Source organism: Falco punctatus (genome assembly GCF_963210335.1).
Source record: "Falco punctatus genome assembly, chromosome: 3".
Taxonomy (NCBI): Eukaryota; Metazoa; Chordata; class Aves; order Falconiformes; family Falconidae; genus Falco; species Falco punctatus.
The window spans coordinates 51,135,935-51,158,350 of record NC_137582.1 but is presented as its reverse complement, the minus strand read 5'-3'; the positions used below and the strand labels follow the sequence as shown (position 1 = coordinate 51,158,350).

The 22,416-nt window shown below is 39.7% G+C and overlaps 1 protein-coding gene across 3 annotated transcripts in view; it reads left to right on the top strand.

Moving 5' to 3' along the window:
- SPIDR (scaffold protein involved in DNA repair) overlaps positions 1-22,416 on the top strand; it is a 209,168-nt gene that overhangs the window by 112,617 nt on the left and 74,135 nt on the right. The window lies entirely within an intron of this gene.

Genomic DNA, 22,416 nt, shown 5'->3' with positions numbered 1-22,416 from the left:
CAATTTCACTGTTCTTTTTTTCCTCATACTAGTGAGGGAGGGATTTTTATTTTTTTCCTGACCATTTTGAAGTTTTTTCAGCACTTATTGAACACTTAGCCCCAAAAGTACACTAATTGCTACTAGAGGTTTAAGATCCATTGCAATGATAACTGTGTGGTCTCAGACCTTTAAAAAAATAAGGCATTTTTTAATGCAAATATTTTGTAGGTGTCTCACTGCCTGATACTGAAGCTCGAGGCGTCGTGTTATCATGAATTACTGTGTTAAACCTTTGAGTGAAAGCTTAGAAAGATAGACGACGATACCTGTATATGGAGTAATTATCTTAGTCAAAATATATATGATCATTATATATGGACTTAATGACAACAATGTAAGTCATACTATTGCAACTTTGACTATAAAGCAGTGTTATTTGTCTTGCACCCTTTACTCCTTTGTTTCCACTGGAGTTGACTGCCTGCCTGCCCTTGATCTTTGGTTTGAGGAGCAGTCTGAAGCTTGCTTTGTTTTCCTTGCAACTTCTCCCTTGGGCTGCCACATCCCTTTGCGCTTCATTTATTGCCAACTTGTTTGATTAGATTGAAGAAGGATTAAGGGATACAGTACCCTTAACAAAAGGCAACCCATCTTTTATAAATGTATAAACATAATGTAACTACTTCTTAATTCCTTGTGTTAAATAAAAAAGGGGATTCTTCAGCAGATAAACCCTGACAAGTTTTTTGAAAATCAAATGAAGGCAATTTTCTGACTCAAAAGATATGTATGCCAAAGATGAGTATCCCCTACAAAGCTCAGATTTTAGTTGATATGAAGAACTTCAGCTACTTTGATCCTCTTGCAATCCAGATAATACACCTTGTCAGTCTACATTGATTTCTAACCATTTCTGACTTCCCATAATGAAAGGAGGTTTCGTCTCCACTTGGACAAGTTAGAATTTACCATTAATTGGTAGTTCAGCTGTCTTTATATTATCAGTGGTAAAGGATACAGCTAAGAGAGATCCAGCTTTTATTCAAAAAACTAATGTTCAAAAGCCCTAGCACCCATTTTGCTTCTGTTTCTACCGTTAGCAGAGCTGTACTAGTGGTGACTCTGGGTAAAGAACCATCACAAAAGCTTAGCAAAAAAACCCAAACAAAACCCCAAACGTAAATGCCTACCTGTGAGCTCAGTTGCCCTCTTTGGATTTGGGGTTTTTTGGTTTCACAAATTAAAGTAAATAAACCTCCTTAAAACAAGAGTAAATGGGATTCTGTTACATGCTGGGGTAACATACAATGTGCATCTGTGTGCAGTTTGTTCCATAGATGATTTAAAGGAGCATTTCAATGATGACCATTTCTGTGAAAGTCCTGTCAGTTTTAATTTTATAATATTTTACTATTTGAAACTTAGCCTCTCAATTTCTAGGTTTCTTGTGAGCAATTTTTCCTGCCTCTCGTGCGGAAGGAGTCGAGAAGCATTTCTCTGGACAGCACCATCCCCTTACACTTTTGTAACGGACTAGCAGTAGAACGTTTCACCTACTTTATTCTTTTGTGGTTTGACGTGCATTATTTTTCTTCTTTCTCTGGCTTTGTTATCTATACTCCATATTGTAATTGGGACTGTTTATTTTTATCATACCTCACAGGTAACTGGCTAATTCTGAGCTGGCTACCTGCAAGAAGCTGTCTGTGATGATTAGAACAAACAGCAAGGCTTTGCTTACAGGTCTCTGCCAGACTGGTGTCAAAACACTGGTATCAGAAATGAGCCAATTCAGTGTCAAAGGTTTCTGTTGTCTTTTTTTTTTTTTTTTTTTTTTTTTTTTTTTTTTTTTTAACTGAAGACCCTGAACATGATCTGCTAAGAGGCCATTGAGCTCTTGTCATGAACACTCACATTTTACCATAGAGTAAGTATCTGAAGCTTCTCTGCTGGCCACAAGACACTTGAAAGGAGTTGCTGAAAGGTTTGGAGCACTGCCTTGGTTGTAATCACTAGCTTCATTATAACAAGCTCTCTTTTAAAGAGTGTGTAAATCCTTGCTGTAAGAAGACTAAAATTAACTCTGGATAAATTGTGAATGACTTGCACTAACGTGAGATTAGGCAGAACAGTTTGAGAGCAGTAGTCAGATTGTAGTTTTAATGTTTGTGCTACCTTACTTCTTTGACTTTCGCTAGCTTGGGATTAAGGGGGGCTTTTTGGTGCTTCAGTTTTGACAGGAGCTAGGGTTACATTAGAAGAACAATGATGGAAGCAGCTATTGCACGCACAGGCAGTTCCTGGTCATCTGCTGCGACTGCACAGGAACAACTCACAATTAGCATAAGTGTTGAAGAGCGTGTTTCTTTTGGAAGCTGGCTTTTGAATATACTTACAGGTGTGGGGAGCGGGTTTAAAGCAGTTAAAGAGTATGAGGTAGAGGATGATACATTAGAGTATTTCATGGTGGGCCAGGCACTCCGGCACCCAAGGCCAAGACTCGTGGTACACCCTTGCCTCAGCTGTTCCAGCATCCTCTGACTGTTCCCGTTTGTTCCTGCCTCTGGACTACAGCACACCTCGCTTCTGCCAGTGTAACGGTGATGGGGCTCTGCCATGACCTGGAAATGACCAAGAGGACTTCTCCAGCTATAAGATTCTTTCCTTTCTTTCATTCTTTCCTTTCTTTCTTTCTTTCTTTCCTTTCTTTCTTTCTTTCTTTCCTTTCTTTCTTTCTTTCTTGCCTTTCTTTCTTTCCTTCCTTTCTTTCTTTCTTTCCTTTCTTTCTTTCCTTTCTTTCTTTCCTTCCTTTCTTTCTTTCTTTCCTTTCTTTCTTTCTTTCTTTCTTTCTTTCTTTCCTTTCTTTCTTTCTTTTCTTTCCTTTCTTTCTTTTCTTTCTTTTCTTTCTTTCTTTCTTTCCTTTCTTTCTTTCTTTCCTTTCTTTCTTTCTTTCCTTTCTTTCTTTCTTTCCTTTCTTTCTTTCTTTCCTTTCTTTCCTTTCTTTCCTTTCTTTCCTTTCTTTCCTTTCTTTCCTTTCTTTCCTTTCTTTCCTTTCTTTCCTTTCTTTCCTTTCTTTCCTTTCTTTCCTTTCTTTCCTTTCTTTCCTTTCTTTCCTTTCTTTCCTTTCTTTCCTTTCTTTCCTTTCTTTCCTTTCTTTCCTTTCTTTCCTTTCTTTTCTTTCTTTCCTTTCTTTCCTTTCTTTCCTTTCTTTCCTTTCTTTCCTTTCTTTCCTTTCTTTCCTTTCTTTCCTTTCTTTCCTTTCTTTCCTTTCTTTCCTTTCTTTTCTTTCTTTTCTTTCTTTTCTTTCTTTTCTTTCTTTTCTTTCTTTTCTTTCTTTCTTTCTTTCCTTTCTTTTCTTTCTTTTCTTTCTTTTCTTTCTTTTCTTTCTTTTCTTTCTTTTCTTTCTTTTCTTTCTTTTCTTTCTTTTCTTTCTTTTCTTTCTTTTCTTTCTTTTCTTTCTTTTCTTTCTTTTCTTTCTTTTCTTTCTTTTCTTTCTTTTCTTTCCTTTCTTTCCTTTCTTTCCTTTCTTTCCTTTCTTTCCTTTCTTTCCTTTCTTTCCTTTCTTTCCTTTCTTTCCTTTCTTTCCTTTCTTTCCTTTCTTTCCTTTCTTTCCTTTCTTTCCTTTCTTTCCTTTCTTTCCTTTCTTTCCTTTCTTTCTTTTCTTTCTTTCTTTCTTTTCTTTCTTTTCTTTCTTTTCTTTCTTTTCTTTCTTTTCTTTCTTTTCTTTCTTTTCTTTCTTTCTTTCTTTCTTTCTTTTCTTTCTTTTCTTTCTTTTCTTTCTTTTCTTTCTTTCCTTTCTTTCCTTTCTTTCCTTTCTTTCCTTTCTTTCCTTTCTTTCCTTTCTTTCCTTTCTTTCCTTTCTTTCCTTTCTTTCCTTTCTTTCCTTTCTTTCCTTTCTTCCTTTCTTTTCCTTTCTTCCTTTCTTTCCTTTCTTTCCTTTCTTTCCTTTCTTTCCTTTCTTTCCTTTCTTTCCTTTCTTTCCTTTCTTTCCTTTCTTTCCTTTCTTTTCCTTTCTTTCCTTTCTTTCCTTTCTTTCCTTTCTTTCCTTCTTCCTTCCTTTCTTTCCTTTCTTTCCTTCTTTCCTTTCTTTCCTTTCTTTCCTTTCTTTCCTTTCTTTCCTTTCTTTCCTTTCTTTCCTTTCTTTCCTTTCTTTCCTTTCTTTCCTTTCTTTCCTTTCTTTCCTTTCTTTCCTTTCTTTCCTTTCTTTCCTTTCTTTCCTTTCTTTCCTTTCTTTCCTTTCTTTCCTTTCTTTCCTTTCTTTCCTTTCTTTCCTTTCTTTCCTTTCTTTCCTTTCTTTCCTTTCTTTCCTTTCTTTCCTTTCTTTCCTTTCTTTCCTTTCTTTCCTTTCTTTCCTTTCTTTCCTTTCTTTCCTTTCTTTCCTTTCTTTCCTTTCTTTCCTTTCTTTCCTTTCCGGCAGGGGTTTTCATTTACTTTGTTTCTCAAGTTGTATGAGTTCTTGTTCTGGTTTGCAGCACAACCTGCAGACATTTCAGCCTAAATGAGGGTTGGGGGGTAGACCACAGGGTGAGGGTGTTGTGAAGCCAGAGATTCCTTTCTGTGTTGCTTTGGACAAACTACCATTCTCTCTACCTTGTTTTCTTATTTCCTGAGCTAAAGGGAGAAATACTTTAATTAAAGCAGGAGTTAAAAGACACCTGCTTATTAAAACCATTGTGTGAGCTTTTTAAATTTTGTGCAACACTCTAAAATCTTCAAGGAGAAGGTACTGTTAAAGAACTAGGTACTGCTTTCAGCTGGCTTGCCACTTGCATCTTTAGATGTTGATGCAGTAGCAGTTTGAATTTATAAAATGCATTTTCAGTAGAGGAGACATTCTGCACTCTTAGACACAGGGCTGCCCGTGCTGGGTTTACAGTCGTCATGCCAGTAGCTCATTGCTGTTCTGAGGACTAAAGCTACGTGCTTAGAAAAATGTTCACTTGGCTCAGCAAATCTGTCTGTTTAGCAGAGATTCAGAGAATCTGATGTTCTCCTTTCTGTTTTGAATCTATGCTAATCATGACTGCCCTCTTAAAATCTGCAGGACTAGCTTAAAACAACTTCTTGTTCCCTGATTTTCTGTGGCATATCAGCTACAGTGGAGCACTAACACTGGTGAGCAAAAAAAATTATTGTTTAATATCATGAGATACAAGGTTTTTGTATAATGTATATATATTTTGTATGTTGTGTGTATATAAATATTATATGTATTGTATATATAAAATATTATATAATTTATATATAAATACAAGATTATTGCATTTTGGAAATGTGACTCCTGAGCTGCACTGCAGCATTTTTTATTACAGCGAGTTCAGTGAAAGCACTGGAACTAGTAAGTTTTCAGTCTTACATGTGAAAGTCTTTTTTCAGTTTAGCTTTACCTTAATTTCCTTATGCACTTCCTTTGTTTGATAGAGGTCAATACACCCACATAAGTCTACAAACAATCGACAAAGCGATGAACTGATGAAGGCACTTCTCTCAAAGGCTGGGAAGGGAGGGATTGGTAACGCCAAGACACACCGACACTAACAGGTTTATGAAGCCAGATAAATCTGTAATTAGTGAAACATGAAACTTTATGCTTAACAACTGTAGGTTTTTTTTAGTAGACTAGTAGACTTCTGTTGAAAATAGGTGGTTTAGATTTGTGTGCTTGGTTTCATTGGGGAGGGAAGAGTTGGCAGAGTGTCTGGGTGATTAAGACTTTTGCTGTGTGAATAATAGGTAGCAGAGGTAACAGCTTGATAAAGGTGGGGTTAAAATTTTCCTTAAGCTGTATACTGGCCTCTTAAATACTAAAATATTACTTACGTTGTACTCACGGTAAGCTTCCCTTTGATGTATCCGGCAGAAGACTTAGACTTAACCCCGTCTTTGTGACTTGCTGCCTCGCTAAGTTGAGCGGGCTCAGGACCGAACAGTGCCGAGGGCTCGGGCAGGCCGTGAGAAAAACATCGTGCTTTGGTTTGTGCCTGCTCATCTGTCTCAACACTTCTTTCTGTAAAGCTGCAATTGCAAAAATAAGATTGTCTGAATAAATACTACCAATTGCTTTTCTTCTTTGTTGTGTTGTAATGACATGAACCTAAATAATTCCTTCTCCCTTCAAGAATCAGCCACCCTGATGTTGAAAAGTCAGTGAGAATCTGAAGCCAACCCCTAGGTGAAAAAGGGAGCGGTTATTTTCTTCACAACTTTTAAGTTTCAGTCATACAAATGTAATAGGATCAAAAATTAAGAGAAATTGCAGAAACAGTCATAATGCAAATCCTGAACTTCTGATTTTTATCAGACAAAAAAGTAAAGAAATCTCTAGTTCTTAGTATTCATTAGCATTCCTGAAAGCAGACAAGGAAGGACCCTGTTCTAGATAATTAAATGAGAGCAAAAATGTAATAAACCAACAGTCTTCCATTTGCCATCAGCCAGCACAGCTGATCTGTGTTAAAAATTTGGGTTTCATTTTTACGTTGGAGCAACTAAACTCTGATGCAACCTCTCTGTTTGACTTCCCGTGGTTGTGAAAAAGGCAGTGCAGTGGTGGAACCTGGGGCTGAATTAAGGCGAAGCACCCTTACCTGTTTTGTGTATAGCCGTACTAGTGTAAAAATCCTTAGGGATAGCTATGCCTCTAAGATTTTATTGCATTATATTAATTTTGTGCAGTAAAGTAGTAATTTCATGGGTGATTTACATTTTGATTATAAAGTAAAAATAAATTACTTGGGGTTTGTTTCTTAGGCACCAAATAACTCAAACCTGAATCTTGCCAGCTTAACTGATTAACCTTGTAATAGCATCTTTGAGATATTAATGTATCCACTACCTTACCTTGTGCTTTATCTGACCTTTGTCTGTTGATTTTAGTATCATTTGTGGTTGCTAGTGACGTGTTTTTGTTGTAGACGGTGAGGGATTTTGGCTCCTGTTTATTTCTCTGGTTTATCCCCATTCACACTGTTCTGTCCTCTCAAAGAAATAACTGCATCAAGCAGAAAAAACCAAAATGATAAACCATAGCCCAGAAGCAGGAGTCATGTCTGCTTGAAGCATTCAGAAAGCATGCTGCGAGCTGCACGTACAGTTACCACTCTAATGTGGATTGACAGTGAAGAAATGAATTGCTTATCCTGAACAAATGCAGAAGAATCTTTTTTACCCCTTTCCAGCATAATTTACATCGCTATAACTTATGTATAGTATTTATATAGGGTAAAGTTTAGCCATTGCATATGCTTGCAGCATTGTATCGTCTTGCAAGGCTTGGGTGCTTGTGATTCCTATCACTCAACCAGTAGAAAATTAATCCGAAAATAAATTAAAAAAAGATGTGAAGGGCAGAAGAGGATGACTTTGTTGTTCTACTGCATTAAATTGGCTCAGCAGGATCAAGCATATCCTAGAGTAGGAGAGGCAAAAGGCAGAAGGGAAGCGAGGCGGCTGCTGCAAGTCTCTGTGGTGTGGATCGTCGCTCGCCGCTGCCTGCTCTGCGGGTGGCAGACGCCCACTCATGCCTGCCGTTTTGCTGGGGATCATTGCCCCGCGCCAGCAGATAGTGGAGGTGAATGTGTGAAAGTCCTTTGTGTACGTTAGTGTGAAATCTGAGCGCTGAGCAGAGACTGATGACTGAAGGCAGTTGGTGCTAACCTGGCTGGCTTTGCACTGAAAGGATTAGAGCCCTGTGACAGGGGCGGTGAAGTCCTGGTGGTACCCAGGGCTGAGCGGCTGTGAGGGGCAGGTAGCCTGTTCAGCACTGCAGCTCGGTCTGGAAGAGAATGAACTGCTTGCAGGACACCACTTGCTCATGGATATATTACAGTTCTTGGCTGTATGGCCATGACTATAACCTCACTGTATCTGCTGCGCTGCTCACTTCTTCAGGCTCACTTGCGCTTTTTCTGCGTGGGGCTGTGCTGAGCACGAGTTATTCCCATTTGTGCAACCACTTGTCGGTTTAGCTCCCACAGTCTGGAGATACACAGGAGGATGTGGAGTGTAATTCTGCGTGATATCATGCTAGTTTCTTTGTGGGTGTTTTCCTTGATGCATGACATCTAATTTGGCTTTCAGGGACATCAAAAGCCTATGTGGTTTCTCTATGAGTGATTTAGTTCAATTTTTGTGCAATTTTACTACAGTATTCTTAGGGTTGAGTAGTAGAAGAAAGCAGAAATAGGAATAGAGATCTCTTCTCTTTAGCCATACCTCTCTATCCTCAAAAGTACGTGATGAGAAAACCTCCCTCTTCCCAGCATCAAGGAGACAGAGATGTGGAAGATCCCCATCTTGGGCAAGAGGTATGTTTAATTACAGGAGGCAGGGAACAGCTTGCAGTAAGGTTTCATTACAATTATTCGCAACCCAGTGAAGCCTTCTGTGATGTGATGATGGGGCTTGCAACGCATGAGAACCTCTGCAGAACTCATCTCTCCTGCTTTGGCAAGGGGATTGCTGGGTTGCAGGTTGCTTCTGTGCAGTGCTGGCCCTGCCTGAGCAGCATGGCAGGCAGCATGCAACAAAAGGCACCTGTGGTATGGCTACGCAAGTATGGGCCCCTAATCCTTCTGTAGGATGCAGGGAGAAGGAAACTGGCATTTCTGGAGTGTATCTCCTCTCCCCTTAAGGTCGTCAAATGAACCTCATTTTGAAGTTGTTTGTTTCTGCTCCTCAGCTGTAAAGAGAGTCTAGGGGACTGGTTGATAAAGTAAGCTAGATAAATCCCAGTCTTAAATGTCTGATAAATGTTTTAGGCTTGAAATGTTTCCAACTATTTACAGATATCTTGGTGTCTAATGTAATGCTTTACATTTCACTGCAGGCTATGCTGCTCTACCCATCCATGTGACAGGTTTAAATGTTTAATTTTATGGGTATACTGTAGCTGAAGTAAGCAGCAAATGTTTTTACCATGTACCTAATACATGTGCTGTATCTTATTTTAGATATAGAAATAATTCACTGGTTTTATAAGCAACCATTTTCTTTCTTGGCATGAATTACTTGGGCGAGCAAGGCTTCTAGGATTGCATTTGGAAGGACTGCAGCTTTGTTTATACTACCTCTTTCTGTTTACAGATGTGCCCAGATTTAAGGTATTATAGCTATAGAGAAAGAAAGAGCTAATTGTAATCCCCCAAACCTGATAAGACAACTACCATCTTGTACTGCTGACTTGTAGTAGATATGCTGCAGATCGCTTCATTATGTCTATGTGAGGTTAGCAAATTCTCCTTAGCACCCAGCCTGAAGAGATGGCAAACTATAGAATAAACTTATTAACGTAAGCATTTTTTGTTTGGATGCAATGATTGTAATTTGCTCTCTTGAAGAATTACATTCGTGTTACATCCTGCTCTTAGAAGAGCTCATGGCAGTTGCAATTTGTCAAAATTTGCCTTCTTTATGAACTTTGGTTTTGCTGACAAATTAAATTCAAAATTAAAACAAAAAATTGAGTTTACACTCCTTTGCTGCCAGGATCCTTCCCCAAAGATGGTTAGTCTGAGCATCAAGTTCTCAGGAGAGGCTTATATCCTCTTCTTTTATAGGAGGTGTTTTAATGAGCCACCTGAAGGCACAGAGTAAGCAAAATTACTTCCTTTTTTCCATCAGGATTATCACTTTGGGCAAGTGTTTTCAAGAAAACATTAGAACCCTCTTGCTATGTTTACAGTTTGGGAGGAGGGCATCTGCAGGTACTGTTTTTTCTATGTGTAACTTTTATATCCAGTTTCTGTGAAAAGAATAGGGATATTTCTGTGGCATAAAACAAATACATATGTATATGCTAGTAGATAGAATTGCTTTAATCAAATAATGTATGTGTGCCCCATAGCAACCGTAATTTGGCAGCAAAGAGCACTAAAAGTAGAACTAGCTGAATTGATTTTCAAGATAAATAGCTGAGATTAAGGGACATAGCAAAGGAATTTGTTTTATTTATTTACTTACTGTAAATTATGGTGATTTAAATGGTAATAATTATTGAAAAGAACTATTTGAAGAACGCACCAGCCTCTGCCTGGAGTATTTTCCGTATTGAGCATGAGATACCATGGCTATGCATACCTGTGGTCCTTGTCCTGCAGGTCTCCATCTGACCTGCATTTCTCATGCTAAGGTTCCCTGTGCATGTCTCAGGATAGAGCTGAATTATGTCCTTTGCCTGGGAAACCAGGCAGTACTCATAGGTCTCAATGTCAAAACCCTTTTTGTCATCCAGGGGTGACTGTGTTCTGTTCTTTCTGGAAGTGCTATCCCTTTCCCTGGTGCAGAGGGGAAGAGTGTGAAGATTTCAGCGCTCGGGGGGATCCTGAGTGGGACCCTGAGCTCTCAGCCACAGAGTCTGGTTTTGTGGCTGCACCTGTTTACCTGACACTTAATGATAATACTGTTAATCATAACACTGCCTTTGAGATCCAGCACCACGGGGTGATGTTCGCTTGTTACAATACTGAGAGACAGCAAAACAGCTGGCAAGAATCTTTCTGTGAAGAAAGAAAAAAAGCAAGAACAAAACAAAAAAAGAAGGCAGCGTTCAATACCGAGTCTGTGTTTAGATGAGTTTGGGTTGTTTGTTTTTTTAAATCTGCTCACCTGCAGTGTGCTCTGTATGCCTGAGTATGCCTGAGTGAAAAGGTGTCATTGCCCTTTCAGAAGGTGCAGCACGCTTGATACAGCCCAAGCCTAGGCGCGATGGAAGAGTGGTAAAGGCTCAGCCTCAGAGAAGTTGATACAAGTAAGAGCAGAGGCAAAGTATTCACTTGAAATTTTACCAGCCGTTCATTCTGCTGCATGAATTACTAATTTTCAACATTCTTTTGCTATGTTTTCTGGTCTGGCATAGACTTTTTTCTTGTCTATGCCTACTCAGATAGTTGCACATATTTTTGCCCTTCATGTGTCCGTGTTACCATTACAGTATTATTAAAATGCAACAGCAATCTCTATGTGGCCGTATTACCTAAATAGAAGTAACCCAACCTTGCACATAAGCACATATTTTGTAATGGATGTGTAATTTTGCTGCAATTTTTAAATTGTTTGATGGCTGTTAGGCCTGGTTTTTGGTAATTTAAGAACTGGAAAATGTAGCTTGGAGAAGTCTGTACAAATGACTGCTAAGTTGCCACAGTTGTGTTCAGTGTGTGTCCTTAAGCCAGATACCCTCTGACAGCACAGAGGAGAAACTCCCTGGATGACTTCAAGAGGCTTTCTAAACTAACATGTTCTCTCCTGATCACATGTAGCTAGATGTTCAGGGCACCCTGTAAAGGCCACCTACCTTCTGAAATGAAAGGGGGAGGGTTGGGGTTCGGAGGGTTTACCTGTACCAAGAGCTATTGTGGGTGGTACGTATTTTGCTGCTCTCTGTTGGGCAGACACACTTGGGTTTATTAGGGTCTTGAATTTTTTCAAAACTTCTTTTTTGTTAACCTTTACAGAGTAGACTTAAATAAAAATGGCAGTCCCAGAACAAGTTTAGAACAAAATAATGTGAAATCTGCTTGCATCTCAAGCCTTTCATGCGTTCTGTGGTGAGTTTATAAAATTAGGGATTTGTAGACTCTTATACGTAGCCATGCAAATATACATTTGTTACTGTCATTACACAATCACTTGTGGTCATGGTCTGTGGCTGCCAAGGGTATTTTACTGAATGCTGTGATGACGGGATGAGCTTGAGACATACTGAAAATGCACATAATGCTTAACTGCTTTTCGCGATCTGCGTTTCTGTTGGGCTCTGCCTTTATTGCCATGGAGGCAAAATACGGTGGGATGAACAGACCAGCCCTATCAGATAAGATAGCAGCTCTGCCTATCTGGGTACCCTATCTCCAGGAGCGCATGTTGGTGGGAGAATAGAAGGACTGGGCAAACGCATACAGATTCTTCCGTGGATTAACTTGCCAGCCTTCAGCAAACTTCAGTTCAAGGACTTCCAAGCGCAGAGGTTGCACTTCTGCACTCGGCAACCTTTCTTTTAAAATGCACTTAAGCAAGTTTTTATGGGAAGGACGGTAAGTTAGATTCACTGCAAAATGAGTGCTGCTGTAGTTGAATCAGGCTTTGAAATGAGATTCTGTAATGCTGTTTGGCGCTATATAGGTGGTTGCCGAAACAGTATCTGAATGATGAAGCTGTGTTTAAATAAGATTCTTCATAAGATTTTCAGCCCACATGTGCATGTGACCACAATGTAGAAAGCAGATATGAATGTTTTGGCAGATACTTAAAGAGGGTGGTGGTGTAGGAATTTTGAGGACAACAATGATAAAGAAGTAATGGAAAGACAAGTGATCTGGGGGTAAGGTTCTCTAAGGAAAAAACCAGTATTCTCTCCCCAAATTTAGGACACCAGTGTTTTTGCTGTGTACGTCAGTATCAGGTGTAAGGCTGTGGAAGGCAAGCTTCCCATGCGTGCCATTTACCTTCTCAGCAATTAGCCGGAGGGACTGCTACCAGCCTTAGCCAAAGGCCAAGGGATCTGACCCTCTCCTCTGAGACGGCAGCACTGTTCTCTGGCGGGCGTCCCAGGGGTGCTGGAGATCAACGCGGTCTGCACAATCTCTCTGCCTTTTGACCAGAGACAGTCAGGGTCACAGACGTGAATATTATCTTTGTGACGCTTCAAGCAAGCAAACAGATCTTTTTTTTTTTTACAGGAATGTTGCATGCAGTCAGTTGAACGTAAAAACGCCGTATCAGATCTTTCAAGAGCTGTTCCCTTGAGGGGATGTTGCGCCAGCTCACCCGCCCTGCCGGGGCAAGGCAAGGCAGGGAAGAGGAGGGAGAGCACACGCATGTGCATGCACTTTTGTGTGTATGTGCATGCACATACCAGAGTCATGGAATGGCCTCTTTTCCCTTGATGAGTCCCTTGTGTCTTCCCTCTGATGTAAACTAAGCCAGGGAACTCCTCGTTTTTCCTGTATTGTGGTCCGGGAATCGTGCCCTGGACATTTTTTCAGCTGAGCACATTTACATACAGGAAATCAGCTTCTTCAAACAGTATTTGTACTAGACTGGTTTCAGGTATGCTGCCTTTTTTTTTTTTTTTTTTTGTTGTTGTTAACTGATAAAGAGGAAAATACAGAACACAAGTAACTTAGCTTTAAAAACGGGTGTCAAAATATGTGTTAAAATAAAATATCCTAAATATATTTACTTGCACAATTTCAAGCAAGAATGCGCTAGTATTATTACATTTATCTATGGTTTTCCACATCCTGTTTAGTGATGCAGTTGAGTAAGAGAATCAGTTTTATTTAGGTCCATCTTGAATTGCACGTGAGTATGAGTGTGAACTCTCTCCTCCCTTGCAGTGTGCCAGCTCCTGGAGGAGCAGTGCAGGCAGGGCCCAGCAGGGTGGCTGCAGACCAGGGTGCACTCCTTGGGAAGGGAAGCTAAGAAAAGCCAGCCCTTTGCCTGGCTAAACAAGAAGAGGACACTTTTATTTTTTTGATTTTTTAATTTAAGAAAGCAGGTAGGGTCCTGCCACTACAAGGGGTTAAAAAAGGAGAATTTCAGCTTACACAGGGATGAGTATCAGCTGAAACAAACATATTTCTTTGGAGTTAGATTGTTTCTTGCCAATAGTACTTCACTAGCAGTGGGAGCAGTCAGGAGGGAAGGCAGGTAGTTTTGCTGGAACCTGATTGTTTTGTCAAAGACTTTTTTTCTTCTGTTTTTGCCTGTGATGGCGTGTGACTCATCTCAAAAACAGGGACCAGTTTGATCCTGTGTACGTAGCGTAAAACCTGGCATATTGTAAAGTGATACTGTATTTGCTGTTATTTTAGTGAAGGTACCTATAGAGCAAAAAGTATAGAAAAGAAAAAAAAAAGCATGATGATTCCTTTGTAAGAAGTCAGTCAGCAGTCCTCCTTTAGGTTCATATTTCTCAGGTTTTCAAATTTGGCAGCAAAATCCCTGCTTCTGAAACTTGGTGTGCAGCTTCCACACCTGAGAATAGGGATGCCATCCTTTGTTAAACAATACGGGATATATTTAAGCCCCTGATTAGCTTATGGTTGTTCGCTTGGGAAATGTGTAAAGGAGTGGTTTCACCCTGTATTGTATAAACACTTCTCTGTACTGGCTAATTTCACTATTGTTCTTGGAACGTCGTTCTCACTTCAATCTTAAGGGTTTTTTTGCTTTGCCAGGGCCAACTTCTCCATGATGGCACACCTTCTCCCTTCTGTTTCTCTCATCAGTTTTCTCCAAAATCAGTATGTTTTCACAGGTGTTTTCCCATAACTTCAAATGCTTTGGTTCTGCTCCTTTTGGCAGGGGAGGGCTGGGTGCAGTAGTGAGTGAGAGTACCCATACTCCAAAATGCTTCTTTTCCTTGGAAGTGGTTGCTTCTGCAGAGCTCTTTGGCTGAAGTGGGTTGTCTAAGAAGTGGCCCTTCATGTGTGACTGTATGTCACAACCTCACTGATGCCAGGACTCTTCCAAGTTTTTAAAGGTTATTGATGGCCCCCTGTTTTGGTGGGTGTGTTTGTATCAGGCTTGTAGTTTTATTATATTTATGATAGTAGTTCAAGCAATGACTCAGGTTGCAATACTGTTCTCTTAGGTCCTCTAGGAAAATACAGATCTCGCTTTTGTTCTGAACAAGTTGGTTTTAGGTTTTATTTCTATAATGCTTTGTCGGGTATTTTCTCCCTTCTTTCAACTTGGCTGATAATCAGTTTCAAGGATCTGTATTCCTATGACTGTACAACACAGAATTACGGTAGGTAAACTGGACTTACTCAGTTGGTAGCTGTTGAAGTATTTTAAAGAAACTTAGGAGCAGAGCTGTGTGTACTTTTTTTTTAAATAGTAAGGCTTTCATCTTTCCACTATACCTCTGTAATTTTCTTCCATTTGAAGCAGAAAAGAGAGTTATCTTCTAGAAATAAAAATCCTTTGAAACTGAAAAGTAAACCTAGAACACGGTGAAGCTGTTGAAACCTCTGAAGGCTAATGGGATCACAAAAAAAGCAATTCAGGGGTTCATCCATCTCGTTGCATTATGGACTCTGCTCTGCTGAGTCATCAGTCCTCTTAGATGAATCTGATAAGGAAATTTGTGTATGTAAGAATAGTGTGATACAGTATGAAAATTCTCCCAGATGTGATCTGGTGGTTAATTGTCATTGCAACTGTTCAGTGAAATAAAATAAACCAAAAGTGAAGCAATGACATGGAGACCATCAGTATAAGATTTCAATACCAGAATTAGAAGTTTTTGCTTGTTCTGTACAATTATGTCTTTAAAGTAATGCATAAATGTTAAGATTGTTCTTGGTTAAAAAAAAAAAAAAAGACAACATTAAGGAGAGTGTTGAATTTAAATGTTGTTTCTCAGAGGGTTTTTTCCTTGTTCCAGCTGAGAACAATGACATAGAATCCATCTACGGTGATTTAGTTGAGAAGATATGTACTATTACATTAGAAGCAAAATGAAGCTCTGACAGTAATTCTTGTGAGTGATAACTTAAAAGTACAAACCCTATTGAGGGCTGTTTTACACCCTGAACAGAAAGGTATTTTGTCTATCGCAGAAGAGCAGTGTTACTGTTGGAGGCTGAGCTACCAGGTTTCCCTTGCCCAGAAAGTTTCACTCAGGCTGCATCTACACCAGGGTGTTTCATTAAAAATTTTAAGTTCCCACTGTGGCCTCTAGCATTGCCATCTTTTCACCAATGGCTGTGGTGAGTGGATTACTGCAGGCAGGTCTTTGCCTAGAACAGAGTTTTGTGGTACCTGTCTTGTCCATACCACCTTTACCTTTGTTACCCATTTATCAATGGTGGCTGCAAATACAGTGAAAAAATAGGTTTTCCTCAGCTCAGTAAGGCTGAAGTGGACCACAGTGCAATCAAACTTGGTCTGCAATGTGCCTAAGGACCTCTGGAGCTCTGCACAGCAGCTCTGTGTGCTAGGGGTCCAGCCACTTCCATCTGCCTGGTGCTGTTCATTGAGACCTCCAGGCTGCTGGCCACCTTCTTGCTGAAGTAGTTTGACCAGCTCAGAGGGAGTCCTCTGCTTTGCTGTTGCACTCTGTGGCACTGAGCAAGCTCTTGCTACCTTTTGTGATCCCTCTTGTGTTACCAGAGAACCCAGAACTGCTTCTCCTTTCAGCTACTCTCCCTGTACTAATGTGCTGATAGCACTGGATTTGCCTGTATAAGAAGTGACCTCACCAGGCCAGACCAGAATTTGGTTTCGCTCCGTGTCCTGGCTAAGAAAAAATAGGAAACGAACAATGTGTTTTAAAATGGAGTACATTTGTCAAAGTTTCTCTGAAACTTGCAGACCTGACTCACCCAACCAAGTACCCTGACTCTCTGTACCTTGGTCAGAAATTCTGGGCTCAAGTTCTTTAACGCATGGTCCTCAGCTGCTTGGGTGGATATTGCAGATCTGTTCTGGCCTGAGAAGCATCTTCTCCTGATACATCAGGACTGGTGATGCTGTGTAACGGTGGTAGAGTGGCCGCACTCCTTACCTTTCCACCACAGGCAGAGTTGTTGGTGTAATCTGTTGCCTCCAGTCTCCATTGTGTCATGGTGCCTATGAAGGAAATAGAGAACTGGACACCTTGTGTATAACAGAATATTATGCAGGTTTCCTTCCTCTTCGATGGCGCACTGTGGTCCTCACAATCCTATGGACAGGGGAGTATGTTCATCCTTCTATAGAGTGCTCTAGAACTAGGGCTGGAGGAAGGATTTGACCTCTCTTACTAGGAAATTGTAGGTAAATGCATAGTGCACATATAAAATGATGGACTCTGGATTGTTAGTATCTGTGAATGTGTTTTTAGTGTTCTGATAGGTTCATTAATGTATCAGCTGATTAGAAGACTGAATAATGATTAGAAGAATATATAGAATGGTAAGACTTAATAGAAATGGAGTCAGAAACATCATGATTTCACTGTAGAAGTTAATGGTGTATTTTTATATTGGAATTTCAGTCTCTCAAATCAAAAATATGTAGCAGAAGTGGAAAAATATCAGAGTGACAAGGAGGGGTATGGAGCAGCTTCCCCATGAGAGATGACTAAGATGACTAGGGCTCCTCACCTTGAAAAAGCAGTGGCTGGGAGAGGATGTGATCAAGGTCTGTATTAGGAAGTGCATCAAGAGGGATGATTGTTCATTGCCTCTTAAAAGCAAGAAGTGGGGGGCAGCAATGTAACCACTAGGTGACAGATCAAAAGAAATAAAAGGAAGTGGTTTCTCACGTGCGTGTAATTAGACTGCAGAGGACTACAGATGCTGCAGGATGTTGTAGATGCTGTAAATGTACAGATGGTCAAAAAGCAGGCACCTAAGTTCCTGGAAGAAACGTCCAGGAACTTGTGTCTGCAAGGACTGTATCTACAAAGATATTATTTCTGCATTAGGAAGTCCTGAAGCTGAAAGTCTTTACGAGTTACTAGAGAGTGTTCTGGAGAGCTTTCACTAGATGCTTGCTTTTACTTTCATGGTCTTCAAACATTTACTGTTTGCTGCTGTAAGCTAGAGTATGGGGTAGATGGGCCTCTGATCTCACACCAGTATGGCCATTTTTATCTCTAACATTCACCACAAGTTTTAATATGATGTCACTTTGCAGTTTGGTTGCTTCCCTTTTTTTGCCTTTCAGAATCCCTTCAACGTATCCCTGGACTTTCTGGTAGCTCCAGCTATCCTCCCTCAGCCACCTCAAGCCCTACGTGCAGTTTAGCACTGGGAGCAGAGAGAAATCATCGTCTGAGTAATGAGCTCGTGGCTAGTCAGACTCAAGTTCATATATGGGGTAAACACACAGATTGGAATTCTTTCATAACATCTTGATTATGAAAAGATAACCATGATATTTATATCTCCCTAGTCACTTGTAACACCCTCATACTGTGTGTGGGGATGTTTTTGTTTTTAAAGCAACTTTCTCATTTAATGCTGTATTGTGTGCAGTTTTTTAAATAATAGAACTTTAAATCTTTTAACAATTATTTTGTGCCCAACTTACATGTTAGGTGTTAAAAAAATCTCAGCATCACAGCTGTACTAGATTTTCAGCAAATTCTCTCAAAAGCATTACCCAACAAGCTCAAGAGATTGTTTTCATGCCAGTTTGCACATAAGCATGGCCTGTGAGTGGAACTTTATGCTTGGCAGTGCCAAAGGTTAAGCTCTGTTGTGATAACTTGTGGTCCAGAATGCTAGAAATTTCAAGTGCTTTCTTCGTAGCTGAAGCATGTGGTTGGAGAGCTCTGAGAAATTTCCCTACTTTCCAGTCTTGGTGAAGCCAGGTATTGCAGTAATTTCCTGGAGGTGGATGAGATTTGCTTTGATATCCATCTGTGCTTTCCTACATCAGAAGACCTGTATATCCTCTTCACTTAGCACACGGTGCACCTCACTGCAGAGGTGAGGGCACTGGGTGTGTGATATAATAGTGCATAATGTTAACCACAAGCTTTTTATAGCAGAGCGCTTCTTAAATGTGAAAATTTCCATGCAACTTTTTTTTGTGCTACAGGGTGTCACATTTCAAAAGGCAGTACTATGGCAAGCCAGTGGTTAGTTTATATGATTCCTTTGAAATTAGTAAAATGATATGGTGATTAAAATGTTGGCTTTGTGTACCATAATTTCTTGCTGGAGTGATTTCTTGTGTTTACAAGTATTTTTGTTGAAAAGTACAATATTATTTTGCAGAAGGAACTTTTGCCTCAATAAAGAAGTGGGGGGTTTTATTACTTGTGTTGTTTTAGTAATTTCCTTAGAGTTTGCTTTTTACTTAAGGTTGAGTGACAAATGCTAACAGACTGGATTGTAACAACATGTACATTTAATAGCTACGTATTCTTTTTCTTTGTGTGTTGTATTCACGGAATGAGACCTCAGACAAAATATTTTTCCAGTAGAGGAACGAAACAACTATCTTAACTATTCACAAATCAAATACATCATACTCGAAAAGCAGACATTTTAGACGTGGCTTGAGCAGCATTTTATTGTTACATCTTCTGCAGAGGCGCTATTCTGATGTGTTAAAGCTACGTTTCTGTGGAAGCCTGACACAGCTGAGAATTGTGCATTTTACATTTATGACTGACGTTGGTCTCAACGGTTAATACTCTTTCTTCATGGAGAAAAGAGTGCAATCAGCCTTCAGAACTTGTCCCACGATATCTGTTGCTTTGAATAAGATTATTTCAAAGAAAGTGATACTAGCTGATTCTTGGTTTTTTGAGGTGAGGGCAGGGGAAGAAGTTTTGCATTATGAAAGTGTGAGCTTGCAAACACCGTGTTCATACAGATCATTCAAACAATGATAAATGATCCTGATGGAAGTTCACATGTGAGTAGTGAGATTACTCACTCATGGATGAAAATTCTGTGTTTGGGCAATCTCTAGGCATGGCAGAAGGTAAATCTCTTCCAAATGGCTTTTCAGTTTGGGCTACGTGTTGGGAAGATAGTTATCATGCTTGGGTGGTAGGTGGGCAGGGATCTGTCTGAACTCGTGAAATTTGGGTGTTGTTTTTTTTTTTTTAATTATTATCATTATTTTGGTGCTTAGGCATTTATTAGACATGTTACAATTTTTCACAGGTAAATCATTGCAAATGGCACTCAACCCCAAGTGAGAGGCAGCATGAGCAATTTCCTCCACATTGGACAAAATAAGCAGTTCATAGGAAGTTAGGGATGGGCCCTGTAGGGTGTTTCTGTGGGGGATGACTCCTCACGCTTCTGGGCAGCAGTGTAAGGCTCTGGCATGCTCTTATCCTGCATGTACTACTGTTGTTCTACTTGGTGGGTGTTAAACCTTCTTTACACAGAAATCATTGTTCTGAGGTTTGAAATTAGCCTGTCTCATAATTACAGTGTATGTTGTAGGTCGGTGAAATGTTAAGAGTGTTCAGTTAATGCAATGTACTCTTAAAAAAAAAATGCTCTAGGCACTTTACACTTTGTAAAAGAGAGGGGGGGGAAAAGCACAATAAAATACCCGGGGAGAGCAAACAAAAAAATATGTTCTCTAATTTAAAGTGATCCAGAGTTTTCTTGAGTTCATGAACCAGCACCACCGTTTGATGTCAGCAGAACTGAGCGGAAGCGTGTGGTTTGTGAGCTAGCTGCTGCCATAGAGTCACAGCTTCTGCTGCCTGAGCCCGTGGATGGGCTGCGCGGGGCAGACCGCAGTGCGAACCTGCTGATGGTTCAGCGGCAGGATTAAGCCCCTGCCTCAAGCTGAAACTTCAGCTGCTTTACACAGTGGCATGCTGTAAGATTCTGCAGTGTTTTGTATCTCAAATGGTGATAGACTATGATTAACAGAGAAGTAGGCAAGGACATCTGCTTCTACTTTGCCAGATAGCCATTTCATCATAGGGGGGAGGAAGAGAAAAAGCAAGCTACATCCTTGGAGAGAGAAGCAAGCTGCTGCTGGAAAAGAAAAAAAATAACATTATTGCCTCATGTTTCTTTAGCATGTGACCAGTTACGGCAATTGCTGATTGTCTACATACCAGGAAAAAAAATGCCCTGTAGTATAAAAAGTTCAGGTCATTACAGATGACCTTTCCTCCAAAGGCAGTTATTAACGAAGCTGATTACTAATCCAACATTTCAATATACTTTGCTGAGTGATAAGAAAATCAGAGAGTACAAGAGGTGGTGGTGGGTTTTTTTAAGTTTATAGTGAACTTTATTTTCTTTCCATTGTCTGTGTGATTTGCTGAATGAAATGATGTCTCTCATTCTTTGAAAATAAGCTTTAAAATATAACAAAGCAGATAGAAGAAATTTAAGAGAGGTTACAGAAGACTCGAAATGCCCATTTAACACTTTATCTGTTAAGAGGATGCTACAGAGTGTACTTTCTATCCTCCAGAGTAGGGCTGCCTCTGGCTGTAAAGAATCTGCAGCTGTTCCAGCTGCAGAAGGTTGATGTGACCCGTTACGGTGTCTTGGTCACAGGGCCAATACTGCAGGGATTGCTTGGGGAAGTGATTTTTTGTTTCCCCCTAACTGTTCCAGCTTGATAGGCTTTCTTTGTCCTTGTCTGTACCTTTCGAGCAGACAAAAAGAATTAAGGTGTATGTGTGTGTTTCTAACATGGTTGCCTTCGTTGCAAGGAGAACAGTATGAGCAATGTACAATGGCAATGCAGAGTTTTCTGCCATGATGGTGATCAAAATTCCCATCCTGCAGAACTTGTTTGAGCTGAGCAATACTAGGAAGAACTCCTGGAACGGGTCAGAGGTTTCCATTCAATTAATTCATATTATATTAGGAATTCTTTTCTTCATATTGAAGACTATACATATAAAAACTTGGGAAGCATATATATAGATATAATACAATATAATTATTATATATTATATAGGGAGAGTATACATTGTTTTATGTATTATTTATATCTGTATATAAATGTAAAGTATTTCCAATCGTGAGTTTATTACAAACTTTTTTCTTATTTCTTTTATCTCAATTCATTGCTATTTCTATTTATTGCTGGTCCCTTTCATTTCTTGTTGGGAGGAATCTGTCCATTGAGAAATAGGGAAGATTTAAGTAGACTCCTATGATTATTCCTCTGACCTAGCTGAAGAGTTACTGCTAAGTCTGTGGACACCTATGCACATCTAAAACAAATGATTACTTAAGGAGAGTGGTTTTAGTGAACTCATTGCAGGTAAGAAATGGGAAGCTTCTCCTGAAAGTGTATACGTGTCCCCTTTCTTGCTTGTGGAAATGCCAAGTAGCCATTAATTTATGCCTTACTTATGTAAAAATATGATGGAAACTGAGCTGAGAAAGCTCTTAGTAGTTATAAAAGTACTTGAGGCATGGAATACATAGGCATAGCAAAACCCTGGTACACGTAATTTGGGTATCAGTAAAACCCACCTGCCTCAAAAAAAAAATAAAATAGCTGATCACATATCTGCACAGGAAAATAAAAATAAAACCATAAACCTCAGAGTTCCTGCGAATGATTTGCTACTAACGTCAGTATTTTTTTAGAGAATGAGATGATTTAGATCAAGCAAACATTCTTCTGACATTAGTGACGTAACAGTCTCGTGTTCAGATAGATTTCCTGTTTACTTTGGGTCTGAACACAGACTTCTGAAAAAAGGAGGTGCTAAAATTTTCATTCCACATCTGCATATGAAGACAGGCCAAACTGTTCTGAGATCTGTAGCAAACTTTATATATGTTTTTGTTCTTTAGAAATAAAGGGGGTAGTGACATTTTAAAAATCTCATAAGATCAGAGATGTCTTAGTTTGTCTGACCAAACTAATTCCTTGGGTTTAATCCTGTAATGCAGAAAATTACCAGGCAATGTCAATTTGGCAGCCTAGTAAGCTACTGTCATGCTTCTCTTAACTGGGACCTTTGTTAGCAAATTCACC